This window comes from Coffea eugenioides, unplaced genomic scaffold (assembly GCF_003713205.1).
Source record: "Coffea eugenioides isolate CCC68of unplaced genomic scaffold, Ceug_1.0 ScVebR1_686;HRSCAF=1404, whole genome shotgun sequence".
Classification (NCBI taxonomy): domain Eukaryota; kingdom Viridiplantae; phylum Streptophyta; class Magnoliopsida; order Gentianales; family Rubiaceae; genus Coffea; species Coffea eugenioides.
This window is the reverse complement of record NW_020864547.1, coordinates 1-11325: the sequence shown is the minus strand read 5'-3', so window position 1 is coordinate 11325 and position 11325 is coordinate 1. Positions and strand designations below refer to the sequence as shown.

Genomic DNA, 11325 nt, shown 5'->3' with positions numbered 1-11325 from the left:
ATATCAAGATTTGAAGGAATCGGTGGTGGATCCAAGAACAAACTGCGAAGCCCTTGAATTGGCATTCGAGGAGGAGAATCGAGGGAAACTCTCTACGAGTTCGAGAAAACCTCAGAGATTGTGCTCACATATTTTTCTTAAATTTATATATCACATATTTGTCGTGTATATTTCTTGTTTCTGAAAACTTTAACTTTTATCGCGTACAGCTATCATCAAGCCAATTCCCATTTCTCAATCAGAGAAGGATTTCTAGTCAATCAAAAACTTTGTTAGATGCAAAAAGACTGCTGCGTGTTATCTTAGGACTGGTTATAAATTTAATCCTTAAAGACAAAAAAATTTTTTGGTCCTTTTCATTCTTTATTACGAAGGAGGTTTGTTTACCTGGTATTCGGTGGATATTTCTTGAAATGGGCTTCAGATTTAGTTTTGCCAGAAAAGTAAAATTAAATTGAAAAAAGTATTTAAATGTAAGAAAGGCAATAATATAAGTGCATGCATTATTTTTTTAAAAGTGTGCATGCATTTGCATGATAAAATAGGTGCAAATTAGGCGAAGTAACCAATATTTAACTAAAACTCTTGCAAAAAAACCCACAAACTTTGTCGGGATTAGTTTCTAGTTCAAGTAGTTTGTACTTTTTGACCCGAAAAAATGAAAAATAAACAAGAGAATGGTTTATCTTGGTAGTGAATTTAAAATTTGTGTCTCTAGCCTTGGGATTGTATTGAACAAAGTCAAGAACCTTGGTATTTGTTCATATGCAACCGCCTGATTTTGGATTTAGGCTAAATTGCATTTAACCTCTATAGTTTGGTGTTTTACCACGTAAACCCCCATGGTTTAAAAACTATATATAACCCTCTCATGATTTGGGTTAATGTGTCATTATTAGTTTTTTCATTAAAACTAATAGTCAATATTAAAAAGTCAAACTGATAAATTGACAAATTTATCCCTTCATTACTTCTTTTTTTCCTCCAAACATAAAAAGGAAGAAATTGAATAAAAAATAGATAAATAAGAACTAGAAAATACCATAAAAGATTTGGTTTAAAAGCTTATAATGATATTTATAGTAAAAAAAGATTTGGTATTTTTTTGTTTCTTATTTTTTTGTTTTATCTTTACCTTCCATATTTTTCGTTTCTTATTGATTTTATTTTTTATTTCCCTTCTGTCTCTTTTGTATTTGTAAAAAATTAAGGTTTTGTAAGCCAAAATATAGGTTTTCAAAATCATTTGTACTCTTTCCAAAAAAAAAAGAGAAAGAAAAGGAAAACAAGAAAAAAAAACAAAAAAAAAGTAGTGAAACAGTGAATTTGTTAAGTTTGAATTTGACTTTTTACTTATACAATAATCCAAACTATGAGAGAGTCGTATATAGATTTTTAAATCATAGGGGATTATGTGATAAAACATCAAAGCATAAGATGTAAAAGGTAATTTATCCTCGTATTTATTGCTCATTTCTATTTACACTGATCAATTGACCTTGATAAAATGGGACGTGACGCGATTATACCATACGTATGTCAGCGATGATCCATGCAAATTGCAAGAATAGATATGGATCTCCCCAGTCTCCCAGTAATCTCATATCCAATCTTTCGTCTTCTTCACCATAGCTATATGTACACCATATAGGCCTCCCTCCATTATTATTAGTCCAGAAGTAAGGCAAACAGGTGACAGATTCACACACAAAAATATTATAACAAAATGAGTGGAGCAGGAGAAGGGAAAATGGTGTGTGTGACGGGAGCTTCGGGTTACACAGTTTCATGGCTGGTGAAGCTGCTGCTCGAGCGCGGTTATACTGTTAAAGGTTCTGTTCGAGATGCCAGTTAGTCCAGTTTTTATTCTTGATCAACTATCTAAGTGGCTTGTGCAGTTTTTGATGCCCTGTTCTGATTGTTGTTTAATTGCTCCTGGAATCTAACATTTTAGGGTAAATTACTTATAACAATATTTTAGGGTGATTTTATATAATGCTAGATGGTCCCCTTAAGATTTCAAAATAGTCACATAACCCCCCATAGTTATATGTAAAGCGGAAAATGATGGAATGCACAATTAGTTACGACATTTATACCAAACACGCTCTAAAAGCGTGTGTGATAAAGTCTTAATTTCAATGTAATTCCCTTATAGTTTGTATAAATGCCTACTTTATCCCTCCTGTGATTTTTATATTTATCCACATAATCCCCTTATACTTTTATATAAGGTAATTAAATCGTCGATTGATTTAGCATTTAAGTAAAAATGCTAATGGTATTTCAATTAACGACATTACATAGGATATTCTCCATCAAGTTTCCGCTTTACATAAATCATAGTGGGTGAATTGGATATTTTAAAATGTTAGAAGGGTCATGTGGCAACAAACAAAGCCACAGGAGCATTATATGTAATTTGCCCAACATTTTTATTCAACTCTGCAGTGTGAAATTGTTTTGTAGCTCCAGATGATATTCTTGCAACAACTGCTAGTAAATGCTCCCCAAGTTCTGTTTGCTCAAAAAAAAAAAATCACTTGCAAAAAAAAAAAAAAAATTGATGTGGACCAACCTAATTGATATTTGAGTAGCTGAAACTATATAATGTATACCTTAACAGTAATGTTTCATGCTCCAGATACAAAGATCAAGTTATACTAAAAAATCTTTACCCTATCGAATCTATATCCTTCTTCTGAAGGACTGAGTTTGTTATAAAAATAGTGGTAGATGGCATACAATTGTCCCTCTGATAATTATCTCAAGAATTAATTGTTATCAAGAAAGTTACAAATGTACGCATCTCAAAACCAGAAATCATAGGGCTATGATATTATTGTGGTCATATTATGTTGCCCGTCAATTTCTTTTCGCTTTTCCCCAATTGCCTTTAGCTAGTCAAATTTATCATTGCTTTGAGATTCGTTTATTATTACTCTTAAGTCCATTTCTTCTTGAGTTTTGACCATAGTGAAAACCAAGGCGGTCTCCTGTTGGCGGCATGGTTTTGATTATAGCTGTCTGAACATTCTACTGATGCAGTCATGACACAGATGATCCGGAAAGGACACAACATTTGATATCACTTGATGGAGCTAAAGAAAGGCTTCAGTTGTACTCGGCAAACTTACTAGAAGAGGGATCGTTTGATCCAATAGTCGAGGGATGTGAAGGGGTTTTCCATACTGCATCTTCAATCAAACTTTCATTTAGCAATCCAGAGGTACATTTGCTTTACAAGATTGAAAATTCTCTACTGTCTACAAAATCTGCTATTTATCTAGTGAAGTTTGAAAATCGTAGCATATTTTCTGATTTATAATTGTACGACTTCTTTTAGTATCTTCCTCTGTTGCATTTTTACTGGCTTTTTTGGGTTATAGTCTATTCCTCTATATATGATTTATGACAATGTTACAACTGTAAAATAAAAAAGAGTTAGAATCAAATGTTTCCAATTCTACAGCTCTACTTATTCTTATATTAACCAAATGGAAGAGATTAATGAAGCAAGCAGGTCTAACACCTGAAGAATATTTCTTTACATTTGGTACATACAAAACTATTCTGTTCCTGCAGGTCATTCACAAAAAGACTGTCGTGTGTTATGTGCTTTTGTCTCTCTTTAATCAGTTTACATGATGTTTCTATAAAATGATCAAATGATGTTTAAAACATTTGCCTTAGGAAATGATGTTTCTCTGTTGGTACTTCAGAGAAACAATTCAAAGGGTGCAACGTTATGGAATAAAAACATTAAGAGCCATAAACATAGCATATGGTCCACAATTGGGCCGTAGATTGGGTCGACTAACTATTTTCCTGGGTAAGTCAATGTTTTTAAACCCGGACCGGAGAGTGAACCGAAAAATCTTTCGGTTCACGGTTCAATCGATTCAACCGATTCAACTCCGGTTCAAAGTTTTAATAATTTTTTATTCATTTTAGTATTAAAATTTTTGAATAAAACTAAAATATTTATTTTAGAAAATAAATACTTAATAAAAATCGATTGAACCTTCGATTTTTTTAAGTTCTTGATCGGTTTTGACTGGTTCAATTAATTCTTTAGCTTTGTAATTGAACCGGATCGGAGACATGATCGGTTCGCGATTGAATCGATCGAACCGATCGATCCGATCCAGTTTTCGAAACATTGGGGTGGGTCAGTCAGGGTAAGGTTATAGAGCAAGCTACAAGCTTGTCCTGGAGCAAATGAATCGCTGCTTTGACCAACTAATTATTCAGTCAGTATAGAGCCATAGTTTTTGGGTGCCGATATCACCATGAATAAGAAGCCTATAGAAACTACAATATATGTTCGAGCATCTGCAAAATAAATGTATCTTCATTTGTAAGTTGATTAACTTCTATTAATGATTGTGCCTTAAAATTTTACGTAGTACACCTATCCTTGTCTGTTTCTCTAATTGTGTTTATGGATTTTTATTTAAGTAACTTCGTAGAACTTTGATTTTAGTCATTTCAATGAACAAGGTTGACTCACAGACACTAAAAGAAATTGCAACATGCATTATGTGTTCACGCTAAAATCTGTTCGCAGGATTTATGGGAGCTACTCCTTTTCTATTTTCTCTGTCTGTCCTGTTCAAGCCAGAACAGAATTTCATTGGCTGATATTTGGTAGCAAACGGTTTAATTGGTGACCACATCTGAGACTTATTTCAGTTGTTCCTCTATTGGTCTCAAGTTCCTGTCACCCAGTGAAAGCTCAAAAAATTCGGGAAAAAACAACAATAAAGGACCTGAGACCTTATTTTAGCAGCAAGAGGAGATAAGACAACTATATGCATCCTTTAGCTAAGTAACTAAAGCTGTAGGTTTACAGCATTTGTGGTGAAATTCTCAAACATAATACCCGAATGATAAGTTTTTTGCAGGTTAAAAGCATAGTCTTACTTATGACTGGTAATGACTTCCTTTTTAACTTGGTTTGATTTCATAAGCAGAACTACTGGAACCTGCAGTAAGCGGAACACTGAATGTGCTGCGGTCATGTGCAAATTCTTCTTCTGTCAAAAGAGTAGTTATAACATCCTCTATGGTTGTAGTTTCAAAAAACAGAGAATTAAAGGAGGATGTGGTAGTTGATGAAAGTTGGTTTTCCGATCCATCATACTGTGAGGACCAAAAGGTACATATATTGTCCGTCTTCTTCCAGCAAAATCTAATACGGAATGCTGGAATTCTTTAGTTTTAACTTGTTATTGGAACACATATGAGGAGTTAGCCCAGCTGTGGAGATAATTAAGTTAGGATCTTCATGACTTGGTGGTACTTTAATAGGCAAAAAGAAGGATATTTTTGTAACCAGAATGGTCAGTCCATTTCTTTCCTTCTATCTAAGTAACAACTTAACTTTAACGAAAAATTAATAATGTAGTGTGGAATAGTCGAGGAAAGAGCAATATGAAAGTTTTCCTACTCAATTATGCATCTCTTGCATTATCAAACTCTATATTATTGTCTGAGAATACACACCTAGATGAGCAATATTTGGTTGGTCGGTTGAAAGGGAACTTCTGCTATAATATCATGAATATGGCTCTATGTGTTCAAGTGTCAAGGTCCCTTGTAGTTTTGCTGTTAACTTGTGGATTAAGAGATCAGATGATCAGGATATGTCGACACTCTGGTGCTTTGCATCATTCCTTGAATATAAAAAGTTTACACCATTGCTAGGATCCTTGAGAAATCTACTTATTCACTTAGAGCATAGCTTGTCCTAGGAAATGTGGATACTTTCACTCTGTGGTCTGTAGCCACAGCAATAATAGTTCCAACTGTTGTTAGCTACTGGTTTTGTCAAATTTGTATAAATTTATAATGTTACTTCTTAAAGTTTACAAATCTAATTACTTTCTGCTACCATCTTACCAACATTTACTGATTTTTTGGTGTTGATAGTCTTGGTATGAACTTTCAAAAACCATGGCCGAGAATGCTGCATTGAAATTTGCAAAGGAGCATGGCATTGACACACAATCACAATTCATCCAGGATTGGTCATTGGTCCTCTCTTGCAGCCATCTATTAATTCGAGCGCCGTTTTGTTCCTCAACCTATTAAAGGGTTTGTTTCAAAATTTATTGAATCACCTTAGTAATCATTGTCTAACTGACTCTTCCATCTATGTTAGTTATAGCTTTATTATGCACCACAACTTTCTTTGTTACAGTAGAACAAAAAACTTATGACTAATAACATTTCAAGGCACTGCTGGCTAATCACATGATTGACAGACATAGGTCAGAATGTGAACTGATATATCAAGCTATAAACTCTGACCAGCTTATGATGTTTTAAAGGTTTGCAGGACAATCTTTCATCTGAAATTCACGTTGTGTGCATCTTCCTTTCAACAACATTGAGGTTCTATGTGATTAACAGGAAGGAAAAGAAATTTTTGGGTGGTAATTGTGAGGAAAAATTTGTTAGGAGTAGTCACTGTTTATGTTGTTCAGACTTGCTAAAGCTTGTTTATTCCTCACATAAATAAATAAACTATCCTTTGAAAGAGAAACCTAACTCTAAATCTGAGAAATTCCAGGGACAGATTAGCTAGTAGATTGTTGGGATTAATCTTTCTTATTATTCACCAATTATCTGAATTGTCTCAACTAGTTCATTCCTCACATCTCCCTCCCCTCTGTGGCTTTGCTGATACTAAAACAGAACAAAGTAGTACATACAACACATTTCTTCTGGAAGGCCTCTAAATTTGACTCTTTTCATGGCAAACAACATTGTATTTAATTGTATGCACAGTTTCACTTATGTTGCTGAAGAGCCTGCAAAAAAATGTGTTTAAAGATCTTAGGTGCCAAATGCAGGGGTTGAACCATTTCCTAAGGCAACATGTAGCTGGGTTGATGTTAGAGATGTTGCCTATGCACATGTTCTTGCCCTTGAAACCCCTTCTGCAAGTGGAAGATATTGTCTGGTTGAAAGATGTGCAAATGCCTCTCAGATCATCAAGATTTTGCATGAGCATTACCCAACTCACCAATTTCCTGATAAGTAAGTCTTGTTTTCCTTGTTTAGGTCTTTACAGGCTTTTGCTGATGGCCTTGTATACGTCCAAAATGTATCACATATTTTTATACTCTCTTTTAAAGGACACTAAATCCTAAATTTTCTGCCTTCTTTTTTTTTTTCTTTTGGTCTCATGTTCCATAAAAAATGAGCTCTTTCTCAGGTTGATTTCTAGAAGATGGTCTTCTTTGGACTAGGATATATCACCAAATTGGCTTTGTCTCCAAAATAGAAATTCCGTTTTAGGCTTTTTTTTAGAAAAAAATAAATTTCATTCATATCACAACTAAAGTTATCTTTTAAAAGGTCTTTTGAAACTTCGTAAAAAAGGCACAATTTACAGTAGATATGAGGCAATTGTCCAGTAGATTTTCAAGCATTTGAATTTACATTTGCATTTTCATTACCTAAGCTTTATTTATGTTTGCCATAATTGTGTATTGTCCCGCATACAGCAGAATGTCAAACAATACCAACCTTATCAGCCCAAACTACAGAGCCTCCAATGAGAAGGCAAAAAGGTTGGGAGTTCAATTCACTCCTTTGGAGGTCAGCCTAAAAGATGCTGTTGAATTCTTCAGGGAGAAAAATTTAGTCAGTATCTGAGCTATGGCATTGATTTACTATTGTATTCAAACTATTAAATTAAATAAACCAGCTAGTTATCTCAGCTGGCAGGGGTCACCCTGTATGTTTATTTGTCCCACCATATTTGAGTTATTATTCCCACCATTTATGTGGATTTATTTGTAATATATTTCTCATAACTATGAAACATTGCGAAATAGTAGACTATTTCTTGCATGTCATTTTTCATTTTTTGCATGTAAATTTGAAAATAGGAAATTCAACTTTTCATTTTTTTCAAAGTGGGCATTTTCTTACAAGCCTGTTGTATGATTTAATCATAGGTTTTCTTCCGCCTCTGTGCTTTTGGTATGCAAGCTGTGGAATACCTAGGAAAAAATGGAAATCCCTTCTAACTCCAAAGCCAAATTCCAACTAATTGAACACAATCTGATTCTGAATACAAAGCCAAGAGGGGGAAAAATAAAAAAGAAAAAAGAAAAAGGAGGATGCAGGTATTTTAGAAGTTCCCTTCTAGATTTTGAAATGATTGAATTTTGACAAAAAGCATATATGCATGTTAAATTTACTGTAACAACTAATAAGAAATGGCAAACCATTTACGAGAAAAAGCTTGCGAATCAAGATTAAAATGAACTTACATTTATTAAAGAGAAGCATTTTCTAAAATTCAAGAAATACTAACGTATCCAAAACAAATTCAGTACTAAAAAAAAAATATTAGGCCTGCACTGAATGTCTGAGAGCTCAATATTCTAACAAAAGTCATCATTTTTTTAAGCCATTGAAATCTAACAAAATGCTTTATGAAATAAAGATCAAACCTAAAATCCAGAGCAACAAGTAAATCTTTCCAAATATGTGATGATGTTTTCAGCGAGTTTATTGCCAAAATAACTCTTCTTTTGAAACATATACCCAAAGTAACCTAATTTTAAAATTTATTACCTTTATAATTCTTTTTTTTCCACATAGGTTGCATATGTGGTAGGATAGAGATAGAGACACGTACTATCTCTCTTTTCCAATTAATATCTTCCCTGATTCTCTCTCTGAACCTACCCACTTTTTTTTCCTTTATTATTTTTTGTCCTTTCGTTATTTTTCCTTGTCAAATGTAATTGTTAAAAGTCAATATTTATATTAACAACATCTAAAACTTCATTATCATTCCTGATATTATGAAAATATTCTCCTCGAATTAATAATTTCAAGGTAAATGAAGATTATTCTCGTCTTTTCTGTTGTGCAGTTTTTGGAACATTCTTATGGCCTTCAAAAAATTTTGAATACTAATTGTTTTAACAAATGATTTCTCACACCGTGTGCTTGATAAAATGTCTAAGAGGAAAACTACGTAACAACATAAATTCATGCTCAATGTAAGCATGTTCATTTGTAGTGCCTCTCTATCACATAATCAAATAATCTCGTATACTTGAAGTATTTTTGCATATTTATTCAACATCAATTAATGGCTTGTGTTACTTTTGATAAACTTTAGCATTATCTTAATTGCAATAGTTTGATTACTTTTTGTAAAAGTACTTTTCAAGGAGTAGAAAGCATAACATGAACAAATATGATAACCTTGAAGTTTTTTAACTTTTTCTTATTATTGCTTATAATGTTCATTGCAATTTTTGTATTTTGCAAATTTATTTTTGAAAAAATATATGCAATAAGTTTGATACATTTAAAAAAATTGTAGAGAGCAATAATAGCAAGGTCAATAATGGTAAAATTTATTTTAAATAATTATAAGGAAATTATCAAAGTTATGCAATTTTCTTGTGCCTCTATAATAAAACAGTTTAAATTTTTAGTTTTTATTGGAAACTATAAACTAGATTAAAGCTTTCCTTTCTTGTTATCCTACATGGCAATCAGGGTAATTAGGTGGCAACAATAACATCGATTTGGGAATAAAATTTGAAAGTGAATCACATTGGGAATATTTTTTAGAAAGAGTGTTATTTTGGCAAAAAACTTTGTTTTCAACAGCAATATTTTTTTCCGAGCAATAGTCGGAGCTTTCAAGAAGACGCTAAATTAGGAGTCAACATAAAACGAAACTTAAATTAGGCAACACATGAAGCAGGAAAAGTGGCCTTACATGTCAAAGGAAAAGGGAGAACAATGGTGTGCACACCCTTAAAAACTTGGTAAAAAAATAAGACATTATACTTGATTGGTAATTGATTTTTTTTTTTTTGGTCGGTATAAAGGTTGAAAGATGAATCAAACTACTGATATTCGAATTAAGTTCAGTCTGGTAAAAGCTCGTTCGATTTGGTTCACCAACTTGTCAAATCAACTTTGAACATTATTTTATATTCGATACCATTCAAATTTGATGAAATGCTTTTTCAAATTTAGTTCAGCAAAAGTTATGGTGGTACTTTTTGAACATCAAGTTACGAGTAGCGTCACCGGTAAATGGGGCAACTGCAGTACTATTCAATTATTATTCATCTCATATCATGCTATTATTTTATTGTATGTAAGAATTTTGCTCATAAATACCAAAATTTTTAAAATATATATACAAAAATTTATATATTTTTAAAAAAGTATATAAAATATTTTTTGAAAATGTATAAAAATATATAAACATTTATATAAATATGTGCCAAATTTTATATAAAAAAATAACAACCGTACAATTACACCAATTTTTTTGAATTAGTGCTCCTAATCCAATATTGACCACATTGTACCTAGTACGACCATGTGTTAAAATTGTGACACCAATCATCAAGGACCCCACATGGGCAACATGTCAAAAGTGGATAGCTTTTGGCGCTAGTCAGAATGTAGTCAAAAGGTATTTTTCATGTTAAAAAACGGGATACCTATTAAAAAAGTTTTTTCCATGTAGTACAAATATGCTACATAAAATAGGACCTGTCTAACAGATGCCCTCTTCGTTAATATAAATTTTTAGATGTTATATTTTTGAAATATAAAATTAATTAGAGAAAGTAAATAAAATAAGGAAGAATTATAGGTAAGATTAAATAGGAAAAATATATAAATATAAAAATTATTAGTATGTGTATATATGTAGACACCAAAAAAATTTCATAAATCATTTTATGATTTGTTAATATCTATTATTGTTTATTTTTATTTATTTATCTCTATTTATATTTTTACCTTTTTAAAAAAAAAATCATTCCATCTCATTTGATTGTTTTTGCAAAAAAATTAGAAAGAAAAGAAAAGGAAATACAAAAAAGGAAAAAGAAAAAAAATCAAAATCAGATGTAAAAAAAAAAAAATTCCCACGCGTGCTGCATCTTCAAGCTTCGTACAAGAAGCAAAGTAGTAGTACAAAAAACCAGCTGGGATTGGAGCAATTCCCATTCGCATTTTCCTTTTCTTTTCTCTTCCTTTTCCTTTCTTTTTCCTTTTCTTTTTCTTGCTTTCTTTCTCTCTTCTTTTTCTTTCTTCTTTCTTTCTTTCTTCCATCCTTCTCCATCCGAACTCCACCGCCGCCAACCATCAACATACGTCGAGCTCCACAATCATTTGCCCCTCACCTGTAGCTGTCCACGACCCCCTCAGTTATCAGGGAAGTTTCGTTATCCTCATTACTTTTCTTTTATTCTTTATTTTACATTGGGGACAATGTAAGATTTAGGTGTGTGGGGGAATAGCATATAATAGTAT

The 11325-nt window shown here is 32.4% G+C and overlaps 1 pseudogene; it reads left to right on the top strand.

Moving 5' to 3' along the window:
- Positions 1–1726: 1726 nt before the first annotated feature.
- On the top strand, positions 1727–7842 carry LOC113758740 (annotated as a pseudogene).
- Positions 7843–11325: the final 3483 nt, after the last annotated feature.